Source organism: Dipodomys ordii, unplaced genomic scaffold (genome assembly GCF_000151885.1).
Source record: "Dipodomys ordii isolate 6190 unplaced genomic scaffold, Dord_2.0 Scaffold47, whole genome shotgun sequence".
In the NCBI taxonomy this organism is placed as follows: domain Eukaryota; kingdom Metazoa; phylum Chordata; class Mammalia; order Rodentia; family Heteromyidae; genus Dipodomys; species Dipodomys ordii.
Genome location: NW_012267263.1, coordinates 2616592 through 2638577, shown reverse-complemented (window position 1 = coordinate 2638577; position 21986 = coordinate 2616592). Strand labels below are relative to the sequence as shown.

The 21986-nt window shown below is 48.6% G+C and overlaps 1 protein-coding gene across 1 annotated transcript in view; it reads right to left on the bottom strand.

Moving 5' to 3' along the window:
* Kcnip3 (Kv channel interacting protein 3, calsenilin) overlaps window positions 1–21986 on the bottom strand; it is an 82582-nt gene that overhangs the window by 38284 nt on the left and 22312 nt on the right. The gene's annotated exons all lie outside the window — the stretch shown is intronic.

Sequence of the window (21986 nt, the reverse complement as noted above, 5' to 3'; positions counted from 1 at the left end):
CTGCCCGCGGGGCGATGGTCCCCGCGGGGAACCGGCGGGAGGGGTGCGTGGCCCGGACTCCCCGTCCCCCCCGGGAGTCAGTCGGCCTGCGGAAGGTCCGGGAAGCGCTCTCTGCTGGGATGATCCCCACCAACCTCAGCCCCCCGCCGGAGACTGAACTTGGTCCTGACTTGGCCCCTTGGAAAATGGAGAAGTTAGTGAGAGTTCTCCAGTTCTGGAAAGCCGCGTGCATGTCAGAGCTTTGGGCGGCGCGCGGGCTTCGGCCTGAGGCCCCGGGGTGGGGGGGCCCGAGTTCGAGGTCCGGCCTCGCCGCGCGACCTCGGGCCAGCCACGGGTTTGCAGCCTGCGTTTCCTTCCTAAGGGGTCTAGTGGCCTTTCCCACGGCCGAGCGCCGCGCGGGGGGCGCCAGGCCGGGCTAACTCGTGAGTGGGTGGCGCTCGGGACAGTGCGTCGAGCACCCAAGGCCGGTGAAAGAGCACTGGCGGAGGAGGGGACGGGGCGTGGCAGGGCGGAGCCCGCGGGGCTCCGTGGGGTCCGGCGGGAGGGGGCGAGGCCGGGGCGGGGCGAGGAGCGGGGACTCTGCTGCCCTCCAGCGGGAGGATTCTGTAGGGGCTGCCGTCACCACCAGATCCTTCCAGCTGTCTTAGCGGAGGGAGGGAGAAATTTAGTGCGGTTCCAGCAGGCGTGTGGACCCTGTTCGGATCCAAGGCCTGAACAGTTGCAGCTCCCGTTGATCGGGTCTCTGCTACCCACTCACCCGTCCATTCAGCAAACACTGAACGTGCACGCGGTCCCAGGCTCAGAGCTCCCTGCCGAACGCCCTCCTATGTCTCGCATATCTGGGTCCAGGGTTGGGATTTACTTGTAACCCTACCTCTTCCCCTCATTTTTCAGATGGAAAAACTCAAAACTTGATGGCGAGTTACCCAAGGATTCACGGTACAACCCAGGCCTGCTAGAATTCTGGAATGGTTGCCTTCCAGACACCAAGCTGTTTGCCTGGAAACTGACCCCCAGAGAAGGCCCAACAGTACATACAATCTCACTATTTCGAATGCCTAATTTGGGTGAGATTTTTGAAGAACTATGACTGCATAGTTATAATTTCCAGTTGAGATGCAGTGAGTTTCCACTGACCAAGACAAATATTCTAAGCAGGGAAGGTAAGATCTCTCCACACACAGCTGTTGGAGTACTTACACCAGAGATATAATTTTAGAAGTCAAGATGTCTTGTCATCTATTTTACACACAGTTAAGTGCAGAGCAAAATCTAACCTAGTCGATGCTCTAGCTAGTTACCACCAACTCTAAATCTATGGCCTAGAGAGCCCATGAGTACATAACTATTCTAAGCCTCAGTTTCTTCATCTAAAAAATAGGGGTGATAGTGAACCTGCCCAGGCATTCCCAACAGACAGTGCTGGCAGGGCCTCTACTGGCTCTAAGGTGATATACCCTTAGGGCTAGATGTCCATAGAGAATGGGGAAGGATCTGTCTCAGGGGCCTTCCTGAGCCTGGCTCAGTTTCCCTTATGCTCCTGAGCATCTTCCCAGTTCCCAGTGAAAGCTTCAATGACTATCCATAAACACTGAGCTATAAACGAGCCATCGATCCCCTAGCTGTGCGATGTAAAATATTAACGATGCCTAAGTGGGTACCAGGCTTGAGAGCAGAGTGTCCGCTTGGTATTAGCAGCCTGGGCTGTGGGCCTAATGGATGGAAGCTGACTCCCCTGCTCACTCCTAGTGTGGAGCTTGTCAGCTGTGGGGCCAACCCAGGCTGGCTGTGGCTGGGCGGCCTGATGATGTTGTCCCACCTCGAAGGAAGCTGGCAGAAAGGCTCCCTTGTCCCAAGCTTCTTCTCACTGCCCGGGGGGTACCAGGCAAAGCCCTCCACTGTAGCCTTTGTCCCCATGAGGACTGCCTGTCCTGGCTTCATTCACCCCTCCCCAGTGTCCCCCAAGTCCACATGTGTATTGGGAGTTGGTTGGTACTCATTGCCTTGGGGCAAGGGATGGGCTGGGGGCACAAAGAAATCTCTACAGGGCAAGGTATTGGGGCTTCCTCCTCGGTGGCAGCAAGACCAGGGGACATTATAAGGGAGGAGCCCTGGGATGGGGGGGTGGCCTTGAGCCCTCATTTGAAGACCTCAGGGAGTCTGGTGGCTCAGAGGTGCCCTGACTCCTGGTCTAGTTTAGGAAGTTGTCAGAGAGGAAGGTGGGGGGGGGAGTGCGTATGGGTTACCCCAGACTTAGGCCTTCAGCTCACACTTCAGGTTGTTAGTGCCTTTTGCCTGGAATATCGAAGCTGCCTCTTAGTGCTGCTTCCAGGAAGCCAACCCAGATTATACCAGCCTGCTTCCTGGCCTCCAGTATTCTGTGGTGTGAGGTGTCAGGTGGTGTGAGCCACCTAGGCCCTGCTAATCCTCCAACAGTTTGACTGTCTCTCCATCTCCTCTGGCGTCATCATCCTTTTCATCTTTTCTCTTTCTCCATAACTTTGCTGTTAATTGCCAGAACTCTGTGGGTGTGACTGACACTGGTTGGATGTCCCGTGCTATTTGAGCTGCTGGAAGACAGGCCTGGACCCATGCTGTGTAAGGGACCCTTACCCAGGGTCAGCTGGCCCAGTCCAGTGCCAGAACGTGGCAGCTTTCCTGGAAGCAGGCAGGGGGAAAGCCTTCCCTTAGTTCCAGTGTGTTCTATTAGGCAAACCAGCATTGCTCAAATTATTTATCCTTCTCATATTTCAAGAAACCAGACAAGAATTCTCAGAAGTGGAATCCCATACCTTACAGAGTTACCCACAGGACTTCCCCATTTGTGTTCCCAGGTGCCTCAGACCTAGACCACCCAAAGCCAGTCTCACCACCTTCCCCCAAACCTGAACTGCCTCCAGTGTCCCGAGCTTGACTGCTACACCCAGTCTCTGGCTCTTCTTCTTGAAGAAGAGCCAGTCCCTTCTACTGCCATGCTCTGGCACTGTGCTCCCTGTCTACCTCTACTCCATCACCACCAGCCCAGCTACATCACCTTCCCTCTCTCCTAGGTGCCTGCCACCAATGCCTCCTCCTATCTTCTGGGTTCAGCCAGATAAGCATCAGATCCCATCCCTCCCTCCACTGCAGTCCGGAGAGATGATCAGATTGGTGGGCACCAGTTGGGACAGGCCAATGAGAGCCCTCTAGGAGGGCTCCAGCAGGAATGCGAGGGAGTAAGTCATTACCCTTCCCCTAGGTGAGAGCAACAAGCCTGAGAATATAATCATCTCAGGCTAAGTCCAGTTGGCAAAGCTATGTGCCTGAATCCAGCTGTGCCTGATGGTAGATCTAAACCTCCATCTGTCTGTTATATGAGCCAACATATCCTCACATTGTTGTTTAAGCCAGTGTGAATGAGGGTTTCTGTCTCTCATGACCAAGGTCTGAATACCTATCCCATTACACATAAAAGAAAGTCAAAATGAAAAACAAAAACAAAGGTTTCAAACATGAACACTCTACTATATCCTAGGCATTTTAACATAGCTCATTTCTTCCTTCCTCAAAGCTCCTACTAATGTAGTGACTGTATAAGAGAATGAAGTTGAAGCACAGAGTGATCTACACTTTGCTTAAGTATACATGGCTGATAGAAACTCAAATCAAGCCAGTTCCAGAGCCTGAGATTTCATGGCATCATGGCCCTGTGCCTTTAGACCTGTGAACTCCACCCTCTCTTCCACTGCCTTGCTCATGTGCACCAGCTACCTTTGCAGCAGCCCAAGTGAGCACAACACTGGCCCCCTCACATGTATTCCCTGAGCTGGGTCTTTTTTATTTTTATTTTTGTCAGTCCTGGGGCTTGAACTCAGGGCCTGGGCACTGTCCCTAAGCTTCTTTTGCTCAAAGCTAGCATTCTACCACTTAAGCCACAGTGCCATTTCTGGCTTTTTCTGTTTATGTGGTACTGAGGAATCGAACCAAGGGCTTCATGCATGCTAGGCAAGCAGTCTACCGCTAAGCTACATTCCTAGCCCTGAGCTGAGTCTCTATCCTTCTTCTACCTTCTTCCTTCCTTCTTCCCTCCCCTCCTCTTCTTTCTTCCTTCACACCTGCCCATCCTTTGGGTCTCTGCTTCATTGCCCCTTCTGTTAGGTTCCTTCCCAGATCCCACTTTTCCATTTGTTATTCATCTCTACCATGACCCTGCCGTTGCCAGTTACTACAACACAGACACTGATATTTTCTTGTGGAAGCTCCTAGAATCTTCCAGAATGATGGGTATCGCCTGCCTTCTGTAAATATTATAATGAATGGGATGCCAAAGAATGTCTTCCCCTGTTATTTCTCCTGGCTCTGCAGCAAGAGCACAGGACTGGGAGTCTAGGACTGAGCCCTCATCTTTAACCTGCCTGAGGACTCAGTCCCACCCACACACCTCTCCCAGACTTCCTTTCCCATCTTATAAAATGGATGACATCTACTTGTTGTTGTCCAGAGGGCTTTGCCTCTAAAGGTATCTCAAGGGACCTGGTTCTTGGAGAGTACCCTGAGCCAGGACCATGTTGGAAGTCTTCATTTCTTAGTTACAAAGTGCTACCCAAACTTTTCAGTGAAACAGACCCATGGGGGCCACACAACCTCTGTTCTGGCCCAACTTCAAGTGAAATGCTGTGTTTTGTAATCACCAACAATAGGAAACTTCCATTCCTTTGACTTACACCATGAGCAAATAGAGCTGGGCACTGGTGGCTCACACACACACACACACACACACACACACACACACACACACACACACATACTCCATAAGGAAATAGACTACCCATCCACGCACTGGCAGTCCCCAGGAATGTGGCTTCAGAGGTATTCATCTCAGAGACAGTGGTATCACCAAGGACCTGAGTTCTAGTTTCACTTAGCCTCAGAGCACCTTGTCTACAGCATCTTCCTTCATGACCACAATGTGGATGTCCAGTTCCAGATATTACATCCTAATATGACACAAAAGATGAACTCTTCCTGTGTCTCTTCTGTGAGAACTTTCCCATTAAGCTTCTCCTGTTTGACTGGCTAGAATGGTGTCAAGTGTTGCATCTAAATCTATCACTAGCAAGAGGGCAATGAGGCTGTCACTATGGCTTTCCATTAAACCTACAATTCTTCTACAGTGAAAACATCTTAGCTAGGACTGTGGCTGCCTGATGGGAATTACATTTCCCAGACTTTCTTCTAATGAGTGCAGGCCAGATTTCCCTGTTGTTCTTCTTTGCTGTCTGGTCTCTAGACTGGTTGAGGAACAACCTCCAGAAGGAAGATCATGACCCAGCCCAGCGTGGGGTGAGATGAAACTACAGAAAAATGGGGCTCATTCCCCAAATGGCTATACAGAGTAGAGCCTCCCACCCACCTGGGACATTCATTTAAGCTATTAAGGGAGAAAGACAAACTTTTTAATGCTTTAACAGATGAGGCCAAGTGAAAGCAATAAACTTTAAAAATTGATGTGGAGTGTGTGGGGGGAGGGGGCGAGGTAATATGTGCACATGCATGCACACATTTGGAAATACTAGACCTGTAAAGATTCTTACTGTTGGAAAAGCAAGTTGCTTTTGAACTAGAAGAAATAAAGCTGCTGCTGGTGCAAAAAAATTCACTGGGCATGATGATGCACAGCTGTAATCCCAGAACTGGAGGGACTGATCCTCCCAGGCTGGAGGATCACCAGTTTGAGACCAACTTGGGCTACACAGTGAATTTGAGGCCAGCTTTTAAGATTTTTCAGCCAAGCATTAAGGCAAACCAAGGCAGCCTAGAGTGAAAGAGTGATGGATAGGACAAAAATAGGGCAGGACTTTCATAGCCAGGAAAAGTAATGATTACAGAACAGGGAAACCGGAAGCAAATAGACCAGAAACTGACCAAAGTATTTGAGGGAGTTTTATTACAGTACAAACCAGAAGCCTGGCATAAAATAGTGTGTGGCCAATCAAAACTTAAAATAACTCTTGACCTTCCAACTTACTACACTAGCTAGTAAAACTAGGATGCATTTCCTAACACCTACTTCAATTGGTGGAGCAGGTAACAAGGATGGATCTCAGACGCAAGGCTGGGTTGGGCAAATAAAAGATGGGGTTTCCCAAAGTGCAAAACAGAGACAGCCAACTGTGTCTTCGTGATCCACGGCCAAGGATGCTGAGAGCTTCAGTATTTAATCCAGGTGTCTCCTGATTTCAGATGGCAAGGGTTAGCTTAGTAAGTCTGAATCAGGAGTAGTACAATGGATGATCCAAAGCTACTGGACTCCTGCAATTGCGTTACCAAGCTGTGAGAGTTCACAAAGGTCAGGTGTTTCAAGAACTGCTCTGCATCTGCTTTCAGTTCCTAGGTTTGTATAGGGAGAATTCTAATAGCAAAAGCATTTAGTCTTCACAATTTCTGCCCAGTTAATCAACACTGAAGACTACTGCCTGACAAGAATTTCTAACCTTATCTACCTCAGGATGCAGGAAGTGAGAAAGAATTAGGCCTCCTAGGTTCGGTAGATAAGGATTAAAAAAAATGGCAGACATAACATGTGATGGATAACATGTGGCATGTCATGGATCTGCTTCTTCCCATAATGCCCTGGGTTTCTACTCAAATGCTGCTTCCTTTTCCCATAATGTCCTGGGTTCCTGTTTAACCAACAAAAAGCTGGGGCAGTGCATATACAAGCCTTTAAGCAATCTGCATAAAACTCGGAGGAGGAAATATGGAAGGGACCATCAGTCATCATGCAAATTCTTTTCACCTTCTTCTTTGATGAGAGAGAATCATTCCTGGATGTATGTAACTTGGGACCATATTTTGAGTTCTGGACTGAGAATGTGACTAAGTTCTCTCCAGCAGATGTAGTAGAGGCAACATGTGCTACTTCTAGATGAATTGGTCATGACTTCTCCCCATTCTCATATTTAGCATCTTTGCACAGCAGTGATACAGATGTAGGAATTGGCAGAGCCATAGGTGGAAAGCACCTGGGCCCTGAATGCTTGTGTGGAGCATAGTTACCCAGCCTGTGCCACACACCTCAGGGTGGACAAAGGAGGATGAAATCTTGTCCCTAGGGCACTGGGTAGTTAAGGTCTCATTGCTCTTGCACTTGGCCCAGCACAATGGACAAATCAACGACGCTTGGCTCCTCTTGTGGCTGAAAGAGGAAATGGATCCCCTGAAATGGGCAAAGCTCTCTAAAGAGAAAGAAGGAAAGAGGTAGAAAGGTAGACAAGCATCCATGTCTACCCTAACACCTGCTCTTTATAGTATCTGCACACAAGGCCCAAAGTTCCATTTCCTCCACCCACTGTGTAAGTTAAAACTCAACTTCCTCAAGGAGGTACAACTATGTCTTCTGAGCCTCCCTTCATGGGTCTCTCCCTGGGTGGGGACAAGTCAGTGAAGCAAGTATTATTGGAGTCCTTACCCAATAAATGGTGAAGGGTGAAAGACATTACATAGATGAGCCGTTAGGAAGGTTCCCCAAATTCATGACTACCTGCTGCTATTAGCTGAACAATGCAGAAAGCAACATCTTTCACACCTTTGACAGAGATCCCCATCTTGTAGTCTTTGCTACCTTTCCTTCCCTCTTCCTCTTTTCTCTCTAACAGAATGGGTGAGAGACCAGAGTATAACCATGAACTCTGCTATAAAACTACATTTCCCATCATCCTTCATGGATGAAGATGGACAATGAGATAGAAACATGCAAAAGAGCAAGGGAGCACACTCTCTTCTCACCCTTTCTCCTTCCTCCTTTGCTGTATGGGGTTCAGATTGCTAACGTGGACCCCTGGTGAAAGACACAGGTTTCCTGGCTCTGCCATGCTAAATCCAACAACTACTCACTTCTGGATTTCTTGCTAAATAAAGCTCATCTCCTTTAAGTCACCATGACTTAGGTATTCTCTTTCATAAAGCTTAAATGAATTCCAAGGTAGAAGAAGTTGAGGCCTAATAGATGGGCATATATGTCCACTGCTTGCTAGTAGCTGAGCACAGCAGGACAGATTAAGGGGTCTGAATACATTCTGTGGGCTATACCCTAGAGAGAGTGTAGCAGGATTCCTGTCTCCTAGTAATCTCCTGCCCTTGTCTGATAACTGCAGGTGTCAGTTTCAGAGCTGGGAGTTTCTTTCAGTCCCCTCAGAGGTCCTCCATCAGCTGTCCCTCTCCAGAGGGACTTCCAGATTGTCATCGCGTATCTAATGGCCTGCTTCCTTGGCTCCAGTTCTCTTCATGCTGCCCAGCTACACTGCTTGCCCATTCTCTGGCTGCTGCTTAGTCAAGAAATCTGGAGGCAGAAAAGCCCATGATGAGGAAAGGAAAGAGCCTGTTTCCAGTTGTAAATATTTCAAAGGTTATATAGATATGAGAAAAGATTGAGGTTCAGGCTCAGTCTAGAGAACAAATGGAGCCAAATTGTGGACACCCTGGTCTGAGACCCCCATAAAGGCTATGCTTCAGGTTTAACACTATACCTTAACTCTATGAATAAGGAAAAAGTGGAAATAGATCTTTCCCACCAAAAGCCAAAAGAAAACCTTTACAAGATTATGAGGGGCTGGGAAGGTAGCTCAGTGGTAGAGCGCTTGCCTTGCATGCCTGAGGCCCTGGGTTCGATTCCTCAGCACCACATAAGCAAAAAGAAAAAAGCCGGAAGTGACGCTGTGGCTCAAGTGGTAGAGCGCTAGCCTTGAGCTGAAGAGCTGAGGGACAGCACCCAGGCCCAGAGTTCAGGCCCCACGACCAGACCAAAAAAAAAAAAATTAGTATGATTTAAGTGTCAAAATCAACTCTTTTTGTAGATGGTAAATAAGCTTAACAAGAAGCTCAAAAATTCAAGTTGAGCTTCTATAACATAATTTCCAGCTTGAAGAGAAAATTGCTAGATATGAATATTTGCTTTTAGTAATGTCAACAGAATCCAGAGATGATCCAGATAAGAACCTCACAGTAATTATGATTAATATATGAGTGTGAGGGGGGGGGTAGAAGCAACTTACATTTTAACAGAGAACTGGGATCTTTATGGAGGGAATGGAACTACTCTGAATGATATGATATATAGGTTTTATTATGATAATAAGACTGCCACACAATTGTGAACATGGGAAAAGAGTTCTACTGAAAAGATTATTGCCTCTATCTGTGCTTAAAGATATTGTAGGTCAACAGAAATGGAAGATGGGAAGAAGCCTGGAATGAAATGAGGGAAAATGACAAGAATTTGGAGCGCAAAAAGAGAAACTGAAATCCATATATCTGTCTCTGGTGTGGTTTGGATTCTAACTGTCTCTCAAAGGCTTGTGTGTTCAATAGCCCGTGGTGCTATCAGGAGGCGGAAGCTTTAGAAGGTACAAGCCTAATGGAAGGATTTTAGGTCATTGTGAGCATTTCTTCGAAGGGGATATTTGGATCCTGGCCCCTCTTCTTCATTTCCTTTGCTTCCTGGTTACCATGATGCCTCCTCTGCCTAGTGCTCTGGCCTTGATGGATGGTGCTATCAAAGGCCCAAAATATCAAAACGAAGTGACCATGGATTGAAATTTCTAAAACTGTAACATCAATAAAATGTTTCCTTTATTAATTTATCTTAGATATTTTGTTACAGTAATGGAAGTTGACTAAGGTCTGAGACAGGCTATCAAACGCTGTACCTGAAGCTTTTGCTCATTGGCCAGCACTCTACCAAGTGAGCTATGCCTCCAACCTGAGACTAACAGTTTTTCATCAAATCTGACCCTGAAAACATGTCACCTGTGTAAGGAGATACATATGTACCTGATCCATCACTCAACAATTACAAGACATGCCAGGAAACATGACAGTAGAGATAAAAACAAAGGAAGAAGAGAACTAAAAACACAAGACAAATACAGTACAAGTAGCAACATTGCAGACATATAGTATCAGTAATTACATTAAATGTTAATGGACTAAAACCACATGGAAGAAATTAAACAGAGAAGAATATAAAACAGTCTAACAAATGTATAATTGAGCCCTGGAAGAAAAGAATAAAAAGAAAAGGACAGAACTAGAATTTGAAGAAATTATGATCTTACTTTAAATGACTAGAAAAATAATAATAGAATTTAATATCTTTTTCCAAAACAGGTTCGATTAAGCTTCACAGATTCCAGTCAGAAACTATACAGAGAAAACATAGCTACAAATATCACCATCAGATTGCTGAAATCAGGGATAAGATAACTTCCATATTGCCTAGAGGAGAAAAAGACACATTCAAGGAATAATAACACAAATGAGGTTAGACTTTGCCACAAAAACCTCAGATGCCAGACTATAATGGATTCATATTTTTCAAAGTGTTCAAAGAAAAAGGCAATCAAACCAGAATTTTATATTCAGCAAAATGTTTTTCAAAAAAATGAAAGGCAAGCCAGGAGGCTGACAGGTGATGCGCACCTGTAATCCCCACATCCAGTGAGCTGAAGCAGGAAGGTCATGAAGTTGAGGCTGACTCCCCACTGGGTTATATAGCAAGTCTCTGTCTCAAACAAGCAAAAAAGAAAGGTAAACTGAGCCATTCTGAGCTAAACAAGTCTGAGAGAATGTATCCTCAATAGACAGTGTTTTACAAGAAGAGATGAAATTTTCTACATGGGAACTACATACTGCAAATGTCATGTCTTTGCCCATCATGACAGTGTGTGAGAACCTTGAGCCACAATCAGGGCCAGTAATCTCTGAAATGAATGGTGTAAGTGGTTCTGTTTCCCATGATTCTCGTGATCAGGGAAGACTTGGATGGCAGGAGAGGGACTGAGCTACTTGGCCATGGAGGCACATCCCAAAATGTGGTCCTGGGTCTTTCTCTGAAGACTTATGGGAAAACCAGTAATTGCCCAGTGGCCTATTTGTCTCTGGGCAGTAGGAGATCTCTCCTTATGCCTCTACTCCACAACAAAGCATAGCCAATCCCCCATATCTATTCTCCCAAGGTGTAACAGAAGTCCAATAATGATGAACAGGAGATGGGAGGAGGAACACTTGACAGCAGCTTTGTCCTCTAGTCCCTTAATCTGCTCCCAGGTCTCTGGGATGGAAATTCCATGAACCTTTTACTTGGAGGACTTCAAACCTCTTCTTGTGTCTTTTCTTATCTCTACCCAGGTCTAGCCCAAGGGAACTACACAGCCCTAACACTTTAGAACTAGATAAGGCCAGTTATAGCAGTTCTCAACAATTTCACTTTGCCCTTTAGTTTGCACAGTATTGTTGGTTTGTGAGTTTGTATTTCTTGGGTGAATTTGGGTTTTCTACTCCTCTGTGGGCAAGAGGACAGAGTAATGATCAATTGGGAGACCCAAGGTGAAACAACCCAAGCTATATTGCTCCTCATGTCCTTGGGCCTCAGTTTCCTCATGCCCAAAGTTGGGGAAGCATCCCTTATCTCCCACATACCCCCTTACATCGCCAGGGAGCGAGTTATGAAAGCCTCATCTGTCTCAGTGCCCAGTAGACCTGAGGGGCTGCAGGCACCTGCTGACTGGTGCACTGATGTTTTGCCTCCCACTCTGAAATTGTGAAGGAACACAGGAAGCATCTCTGGCCAATTCTGAGTCTGCGCCTTCCCCCTGGCGTGCACCCCAGTCACACGGGGTCATCAATCCTCCTGCTTTATGACACTGACGCAAAGTGCTCTCAAGTCACATTCTTGCTGCTGAGCTGGGGAGATGTGTGGGCATAAGCATTTCTTTGTTGGAATTTGAGCCCAGGGCCCAAGGGTGTCTTGGGGAATTTCCATCTGGGATGCTTGGTGCCAAGCAGCTCATCTTGGCTATCCTCTGACAGCTCAGGAGGTGTGTTTATTACAGTTTCTCTGCGTCAGCTGGACATGGGCGAGTATCTTGATGCCCCATGAGGCAGGGGAAAGGCCAGAGCTGGGCTCTGGGTGTTGGCAAGTCTTGGGTCTGAGTCTCATCCTTCCTCCAGTAAGCTGAGATGCCTCAGCCACCTGCCCATTCCCTCTGAGCTTAGTGAAGGAATTGAGCGGTGTTGGTGGTGGTGTTGGTGGTGATATTGTTATGATGGTGGTGGTATTGATGGCAACGGAAGCTTCATTTGTCCCAGTTCTGCCTATATCCAAGGCACTGTCCTTGGGCCTTACACACAAAATATCATTTCATCCCCATGACTCCTCTAAAAAGAAAGCCACAGTCCTGTTTGCAACCATGTCTAATGGAGGCTGTAGGACTTGCCCCAACAGGCTGCAGAAGCATGGAGGCTTAGCTCTGAGTGTTCTGGAAATACTTAGCATCCACCTTCCTTCAGCAACAGTTGGCTGTGGACAGGGCCTAGTCTCATCATGGAGGAGGGGTCAGGCTCAGAGGAGACTGTTAGCTAGACCTAGACAGAAGGGATGTGGTTTTAGAGACTTCTCAATCTAGAGAGCTGTAAGATTTCAGAGACAGAAGCAGCCTATGCGTATGCATCTATTCAACCAACAAATACTCGTTGTGGGCTTACTGTGTGCCTGCTCTGTATCTGCCACATGCATGTCACGTACATTGACAGTGGCAGACCCAGCCCTGGCCTCACTGTGCTTCTGTTCTCAAGGAGGAGACAGGCGATTAACCAGGCATAACTGGGCCTAGCCAGATTGCAACAGGAGAAAGTCATATGCGCCCACACTGGGGCCCAAGGGGAGGTTTGCATGTTGAGGGCTGAGTTCAGGAAGGCTGTGAAGAGTCCAGGTGGATGGGACAGCAGGGGGAGCATGGTGTGAGCAGGTTGAGCTGAGGACAGTAGGAAGCCAGTGCAGCTGGTCACAGGAGGAGGAAGTGGGAAGGACAGGACTCAGAGGTCTGGGGTGGGGGAGGCTTTCTTTCTAGGGTAGGACAGCATGTGTTCTGTTTTTGTTGTTGGGTGTGTACCAGTACTGAGACTTGAACTCAGAACCTGTTGCTAACTTTTTTGCTCAAGGTTGGTGCTTTTGCACCATACCTCCACTTCTGCTTTCTGGAGGTTAATTGGACACAAGAGTCTCACAGACTTTTCTGCCCAGGCTGGCCTCAACTCATGATCCTCAAATCTCAACCTCCTGTGTAGATGATAGGATACAAATGTGAGCCATCGATGCCATGTAGAAATCACTGGAATGTGCGAGAGGCTGAGTGACTTCCTCCTTCCTCCTGTCTGCAGATGATGTGGGCTGTGAAGTCACACAGTGGCACTACGGGGATGAGAACCTAGGGCTCTCCACTGCTTGGCCAGCCCCTTCCTCCAACCTCACCCACTCTGACATCTAAATGACATGTTTTTCCTGAGGCAGCCCCCCCCATCTCTTCTCAGCCTCATGCATTCACCAAAGACTCTGGAGCTGATTTATACATCATGCACCAAAAGCTACCCACTGCAGGTCCATGCCTCCACAGCTGCCCACCATAACACAAGGCAGCCATGAGCAGATGATTCAGTGACAAATGCATGCAAGCCAGAATAGTTCATATATATACTTTCTTGCTTGAGAATGAGCCATTCTCAAGTCTGTCATCTTCCTTTGCCCTTAAAACCAGAAATAGTTATGATTTCCATTTCACAGATGAGAAAATTGAATCCCCAAGGGCCAAAAATCTTCCCAAATGGCACAAAGACAAAAAGAAGCAAAGAATGTTCAAGAACCCAAATATAATTGATTCCAAAGCCAGTGCTTTTCATACCAATGTTGTCAAGTGCCTATTAAAGGCTCTGAGAAGGCCCATAATAAGAGAATTTACCTGGCACTGTGCAGATGTGTTTGACTACAGAACTTGAAGAATTTTTTTGGGGGGGTCCGGTCATGGGGCCTGAACTCTGGGCCTGGGCGCTGTCCCTCAGCTCTTGAGCTCAAGGCTAGCACTCTACCACTTGAGCCACAGCGCCACTTCCGGCTTTTTTGACTACAGAACTCATTCATACATATGATACAATAACAACCCAGGACCACAGGTAGAAAAGCTCTTTCCACTATTTTTAGGGGATTTACAGTACATCTCAGGACTTCATGGAAAAACCCTGGCTCTAGAGTTAGGCAGCCCTCAGCAGATGCTTCTTCAGCTGTGGGCCCTGCAGACCCTGCTTCTATCTGTACTTGGTTTTCCTACTTGTGCCTAACCCTAGGCTACATAATTCTGTGGTCATGAAAGGCCAAGTTCTGGGAATGGGTACAGACCAGGGGACCAAGAAAGCCTTTGAGATTTATCTTGACTGCTTCTGTCTGGGATTTCACTTCAAATCCCACCTCCATGTTCATGACCCCCAATGTCATATGTCCAGTGTCCATCTCTCTCATGGCCCCTGGCTCCTCCAGGTATCTTCAGTTGTCTCAAAGTTAAGTGCTCCTTCAAGTTCCCACCTCAACATGCTGGGCCACTTCCCATTTTTCTGACAGTTCCATTCTCCCAGTTGCTCAGGACACAAACTTTGGCCAGATCCAGTGTCTGGACTCCTCTGGTGGTTTCATACCACCTGCAAATCCTTTTGGTTTTATTCTCACAAATCCTCCCGGACCTGCCTGGCTGTGCTCTTCCTCTTACATTTCTATGCTACGCCAGCACATAGTGCCCATGTGACCACAGAGTCTCCCTCTCCCTGAAAAGCCTATTCTATCCGGTAAATCTGGATAGGCCTCTTCCTGCCAGTTTGTTGCTCATACCACCTCTAAGACTTGATGTCTCTCTTCCTGGACAACTGTCCTTCTGGCTGCCCTTTCACTGTTCAGAGTTTTATTCAAATGTTTGGTTCCTCATCCTTTCTTCCTTGTCTTATGTAATTTCCACAAAGCCTTCCTCAATTGAGCCATATTTCCCTCTCCCTCCCTCTCTCCATGTCCCCCCTTCTCTCTTTCTCTTGTGTTGGTCCTAGGGCTTGAACTCAGAGCCTGGGCACTGTCCTTGAGCCAACAGCAGTTTCTTTTGGTGGTTAATTGGAGATAAGGATCTCTTTGACTTCCCTAACCAGGCTGACTTCAAACTGTGAGCCTCAGATCTCAGCTTCTTGATTAGCTAGGATTACAGATGTGAGCTACTGGTGCCTGACTCTATCAATTTCTTTTTAAAGCCTCTAAACTTGAGGATTCTAATCTGTGAGTTCCAGCCATGTTCTCAGGACCAGAACAGTACCTGCTGGACAGGGAGTTCCATGACTTGTTGAGTGAGCATCTAATTTGATGCACTCTGGACTTGGGCATGGGGCAAAGGAGGGATTGGGGCTAGCCCAGGGACCTCACTGGGACGGGGAGCCATGGCTCTAGTTGGGCTACCAGTTCCAGTCATTGTGCTGGCCCCATGCTTTGGTGTTGGCTTCAGCCTGGCCTGGCACTATGACTTAAGGATTTCATACTTGGCTGGAAGTGCAGGAGAATCTTCCTGGGGTCCCCCCTCTGTCACCCTGCTGGCCCTTGAGAGACAGGGAGATAGAGCTCAGTCTGATGCTATTGGTGGCCTCTGATAGCCTAGCAGGGAGGCAGGTCTGGGACAGCAATGCAGTCCCCCAGATCTCACACCATAGGGACATGGTCCTAAGAACAGGCTGCCGAGATGTCAGATAGAAAGTTGGCCATAGGAGGCATCATGCAGACGCTGTTAAGATTCACTTGGCTCCCCCACCCCACAACACACCCATCTGTCTCTGGGTGAGGATTCAGGCCTCTCCCTGTACACATTCAGCACTGGCTTTCCTATCATCTTCAGATGTCCCACATCTTCACCCCTCCACTCATTGCCTGCAGCATTTAGGGTATTCTGAGGAGCCATAGTTGGAAAATCCTTCTCTGTGTCTTCCCGCCTGGGCCCTACAGCCTAGTTCTTTAAGGCTTTTGTAATAAGAGGTGCTACAGCCAGAGGTGAGTGACACCAGAACCAGCCAGATTTCCCAGCCACATCCCAGTGTGGCCATGGGCAAGGCTAGGAGGTCAAGTCCACTGCAGAAGAGGGGAGGGGGGCTGCAGGGAGGACACGAGGAGGACCGGGTGGGGGCGGAGGAAGGCACTGAGTTGGCATTTTCAAGTTTGCGTTTTAGGCAATTAGGAGCTGAATTATTAAAGACGCTTGCGGCTGTTTTTAAGAAAGCATGAGTAAGCAGGGCTATCTCACGGCAGTGCACAGGATCGAAGGCGATCAATTGCCATAATGGCTGCAATATTTACTCGGCTCGGATGTGAACGTATGCGCCAGCCACATAGGGGTACCCGACACAGCAGTCCATGCCCAGCATGCCCCTATGAGACTGCCCACAGGTGCACAGCTTCAGCTTGCCAAGACCCCTCTGCTCCCTGGGAGCCAGGCCAGTGTGCTGGGTTACACCAGGAGTGAGGAGGTCCCCTTGGGGTCAGACACAGCCAGGCCTGCCTAGCCTGACAACACCAGGCAGGCAGGCAGGCTGTCGAACTTCCTCCAGGCCTCATCTGTAAAATGTGCTAGAGGCCTGTCTCTACCTCGGTGCTTATGAGCAGGCCCAGGGCTGTCAATACACAGCAAACGCAGATCTTTTGAGCCTGAGGCCAAGCAGAACCTCAGGTGGACCACCAGAGGTGATAACAGACCCTGGAGTTCTGGTCTAATGCTGATGCTTGATTTGGATAAAACAGGATCCACTCATGTCTTTGTGGTACTCTTTAGGCGTCCATAGTATAAGATGGCTCAGCACTGAGCCAGGCACATTAACTGGGCACTTAGTACATGCCAAGAACTCCTAGGCTAATTACAGTGTCTTATTTAATCCTCACAGCTGCCCAGGGAATTAAGTTCTTCTATCATCACACCTCATTTAAAAGGCAAGGCAACCGAGGTCGAGAGAGATGAAGTAACTTGTTTGGTTGCAGTGTTGGTAAGTGGCAGAGCCAGGACTCCAGTCCTGGATCATCCACCTTCTCTTGCAGCCTCTGGGCTACACTGAGACCCATCCATTCTTTGCTTTCCCCTCCCTCTCTGCAAATCCCCTCTTCCTTCCAAGTAACACCAAGAAATATCCCTTCCCAGCCTGCATGACTGAGAGTACTTCTGTGGGCTGGGCCAATGGAGATCTAATTGCCACATATTCTTTTGAGACTCTGGTATTGAGCGGCCCACGCAGGCCAGGGAGCCCCTGGGAGTCAGCAGATCTCCAAGGACCCTCTGATTGTAGGCTGAGAATGTTTGTTGCTGCAAGAACATAACTAGCTTCTTCTCCAGTGTATGAGCACAAGAATCATAGATTGTGAAGATGGTGAACATACCACACACACACACACACACACACACACACACACACACACACACACAGAGCTAAGCCTGCCCTCAGTGGCTCCCAGCCTCTCCACAGACTTACCTCAATCATTTCCCCTGTGAGATCAGTGCTTGGAAATAGCAGTCTCTACAACACACACACACACACACACACACACACACACACACACGCGTGCGCGCGTGCATGCGCACGCATTCTGAGATGCAGCCCAGCTCTTGGCCTGTGCCCTTGGATTTTGTGAACTAGGACACTGAAGCTATGTGGAGTAAAGGAAAGAGCCCTGTTCTGGAATTCTCAGACTTACTCCTCAGACACCTCTGTTCTCAGTGTCCCCATCTATGAGAACTCTGCAGATCTGAGGTGAGGGCTCATAGGTTGGGGGAAAGGATGGCATTGGCTGTCACTGGAGGACTTTTTTATGTCCCAAGGAAGCTCAGGGGAGGTTATTCATGTGTGTGTTAGAGGGAAATCCTAAGAATAAACTAGAACTCGCTTCTCTCCAGGGGGTGCAGAAGCCATGAGGCTCAGACCAGTAAAGGCCGTCAACAGGTCCCTCATTATCCCCAGTTTAGGTCTGGCCCTGTCAGACCAAGCACAATAGATTTGCAGACATGTTTGGGGATGATTTACTTGGGGTGAGGAGATCAGAAGGGGCTCTGCAAGGTGGGAAGGGAAGAGGAAGGTTTTTCTGAAGTCTTCATCCTTGTCAACTGACCTCAAGGACTGCTCTGTGACAGGTTCTGCATAGGTGCATTGGCTGTGTACTGATTGAGATATGTATGTATGTATGTATGTATATGGTGTGGATGCATGTGTAGATGAGTAGACAGATGGATGGATGGAACTTTCTCACTGTAAGCCTCTTCCCTGAAGAAGGCAAAGATGATGATAGCCCCTATCCTGTAGGATGGGCTGAAAGTACTGGTGTGGGCACTAGCACCTTCTCTGCCCAGAGCACACACACACTCCAATTCCTTCCTTACCTTGGACATTCCTTTGCTTCCTCTGGCCACAGAGGTGCTCAGAAGCTGGACTCTGGGGCAATCCCTCTGTGTTGGGGACAGGAGAGGATACCTTTCTTGGCTCCTTAAGTCTCTATTCTGGCCCAGGGACATTTGCTGTTCAATCACTCTGCTCTGAACCAGACTCCACACTGCTCGTGACAGTCCTGCAAATGTATCCTCTCACTAGGTTCTTGTTTTCATGAAAGTTAGAGTGGTGGAGTGAGTTCATGGACTTTCGTCCAGCTGGCCAGCACTCCCCAGCCATTTCTTCCTTGGTGCTCGCTTTTCCTTTCACTCACTCACTCAGTCACTTTCCCCCTCATCCGCCCTGGCTGAGCACCTTCCACTCCTTCCTTTGGTCCCAGCACTCTGGTCACAGCTTAGACCCAAATGTTAGCCTGTCCTTGTCTATAAGGACAGCTCCCAGCCACCTGAATGAGGGGACCCAGGTCTATAAACCTCACCAGGAGAGCTTCCCCTTGTTCTGACCAGAGTCAGAGGAACATGTCCTCCATGGGATCCAGCCGGAACACCATCCCCCATCTCATCCCTGTTAACACCTGTCACTCAGCCAGCGACTGAAGCCCCCTCCAATCTCCTAGCTCAGCCTTAGACAGGCAGACGTCCTTGGCTATGATCTCTGGGCTTTAAAAACTCTTTGCATTTCATTTACAACATTGGAGGCATTAAAAATGTTTTGAAAAGCCCCAACTATCCATTGTCCTCAGCATTTTTCCAGATGGAAAAGTTGAGTCCTAGAAAGGGAACACATTTAGTTTACTGATTGGGCCTGTTACCATCTCTCCTCCTTTCATCTCTGAGACCCTCCCCACCTGGAGGCTGGGAGCCCTGGGCTCTGTCCAGGGAAGCATCCCTCAACTAGACAACTGAGACCAGCCTCTTCACACACATATGGTACAGAGTGTGGATTATACACTATCTGAGCCGTGACCTCTACATTGGATGGATGTAAAGGACAGAAAAAGGTCTTCCTAAGTGATCTTCCTAGGACCTAATGACCCTCATCTCCACCCCCATCTCCAAGTTAGGGATGATGTGGGACAAGGACATTGCTACTCTAAAGGGCACAGAACCCTAGGAAGCAGAGCAGCTGGGAAGCAAGGAGAGGCATGACCTTAGAGTATCAGGAACCCTGATGCCTTCTGAGTAAAATAGGTCAGTCTGGGAATGCCAGATCCCTGTGTCCTTCTGCCCCTAAACTTGTAAAGAGTGGAGTCACAAAATTCAGAGCCTGTGGCTTAAGTGGCTAAAAACATCCAGGGGGACCAGTGTTGGCTCCTGCTGCCCCCTGGTGGGAAGCTGGGGGAATGCATGTCAAGAGAGCTTTAGCAGGGTGGGAGACAAGGAGGCCTGAAAAACTTAGGGGCCTTTTCCCCCAGAAAAAGGGGAAGCCCCAGCTCAGGGCCAGGAAGCCTATCTCCACAATCACCAGTCCAGCCATTGTTCTGGCCATGTACAGAAGCAAAAGGCCAGCTACTTGGGCAGATCTTTTCCCGCACCCTTGGCACAAATGTCTTAGGATGTAATAATGCTTAAAGGTTACTTCACAGCCGAGGAAACTGTGGTTCAGAGAAGTTAGAAGCAATTTGCTTCACATAGAGCGGCAGAGATGAGCTACTGTCTAAAAACTGTGGTAATAAAGCCAGAGCATATTGTGACCTGTGAGGGCCTGTCAGACCCTTGCCCAATATGCCCACCTGACACTCCTGGGAGGAAGACTGAGTGGTCTAATCAATTCAGATGCAGCCTGAAAAGCTAATGAAATGCAATGATTTCTTCTTCACTCTGGCAAAGAAGATGACCCTTCAAGGGGCAGCAAGTGGAGGGGGGGTCCCCTGCTACTCTGGATCTTTCTCAGTTTCTCCTCACAGGTGTCTGATTGAGCTGCATGTCTCTGGATTCCCTGCACCCCTCACCCACACTCTTGGAGCTTCCTCCTCTTCTGAATCAGCTTTGTCATTTTGCTGCCTTCCTTGTCATTTAGGAGTTCAATAAAACCTGAACACACACTCTGTGTCTATTTGTAGGAGCAAGATATTTTTAACGTATCAGAATGACGCTTTGATAATTCAAGCCAGATGTGCCTGGTTTTGTAAGTAACAGCCTCTAGCCTTCTGCCTGCAGCTCTAGCCTCCTCGCTGCGGATCCTGCCCTGCCCCACCCTGGCCTCTCCTCTGGGAGCACCAGGGGGTTGGGCCAAAGCACAGGGCTCCACCTCACATGGAAACAGCCAAGTATTAGACATGACTTTTTCTGCTGGAATTGGGTGAAAGTCTCAGCAGCCAAGAGCAACACAGAGAGGTATAAGCCGCTGTGCAGGTTGCATGAAGGCAATGGCTCTGTCTGTGACTCAGCCCTCTCACTCCTCTGAAGGATATTCAGGGGAAGACTGACTTTATCTAAGTTTTCTCTCCTTCCCCCACCCATGGATGCTTCCGTCTCCACCATTGGCCACCATAGTGGTCAGTGTATCACCACATTTAGGGAACTGCAGGGTTGGAGTATTTGACCCACAGCTGGAAGAGGTCAGGGTGGGGGCAGCCCAGCTGCTGGAGTGGTTGGTCGGGTCATGACCCTGGCTGGTCATGACCTCACTTACATCCCTCTGCTCTGTCCTCAGCCCTCGCAGAGAAGTAGGCCTAGGCCACCATCTTCAAATTCCATTCTTCCACCAAAAGACCTCCCAGAGAGGGGAGGCACAGCTAAGTAATATCACAACTGGTCACAAGGTTCCCTTTCATCGGACAAATTGGAAGGCTGAGGCCACTTGAGCTGGCCAACCTGTCCTAGACTCTAAACTCCCTCTGCAGACCTCTATCAAAGCAGAGTCTTGCCTCTCAGTCCTGGAGACTTAGCATTGCTTCTCAGTACTTGAAACCATTGTTACCCCCATGAGATATTTGCACCTATGTTCAATCTTAGGTCTTTATTCTTTTTCAAGTGCTATTTATTAATCTGAATATTAATGGGACTTGGCCCTATTGTGGGTGACTGGGACAGGGCAGTGAAGAAGTTAGGGTCAAGGCTTTCACCCCAGAGAAGGGAAGAGGCTGGGTTGTTCCAGCCCTATCCATTATCTGTTAGTAGGTCACCATACCTTGGTGGACTTTTTCCCACAGCCTAAGTGGCTTTCTGTGTCACATGGATACACAGACTCTTCTCTCTGTTTTAAGGATTTTATTTTTATGGGGATCATGTGATTGCTTTAGCCTGAGTCCCTTTGAATCCCTCCAGTATGAGGACAGGACAAAAGAGCCCTGATGTCCTTGTTCAAGGCCCTGAGTGGCTGATGGCTGCCCTTTCTCAGGATCTGAAGCCCACCAGTACCACCCTTTCCCAAGCATCCTACCAACGCACTCTGGGTCTCCAAGGCAGGTTCTGCCTCAAGGTCCCCAGGCCAGGCCTTGGCAGTGGTCCTGCTCAGCCTTGAAAGAGGGGCAGAAGAAGCTGAGCGGAAGTGGCTTACAATGGAGTCACCTGCCCCCAGATCCTCCACAGTGGGGCCTGAAGAGTGCAGGCTGGGGGCTGCCCTGCTCCTCTGCCAGCCCTCCAGCTGGGGAGGTTTTCAGGGGCTTTGAAGACAGTTCTCAGTACACACTCACTGGTTCCCCTCAGTTTTCATCACAGAGGCCACACTGTTTTCATGGAAGAGAAGTGAAGGCTGGGGCCGGGGCGGGGGGGGGGGAGGGGTGGCCTTCCCTC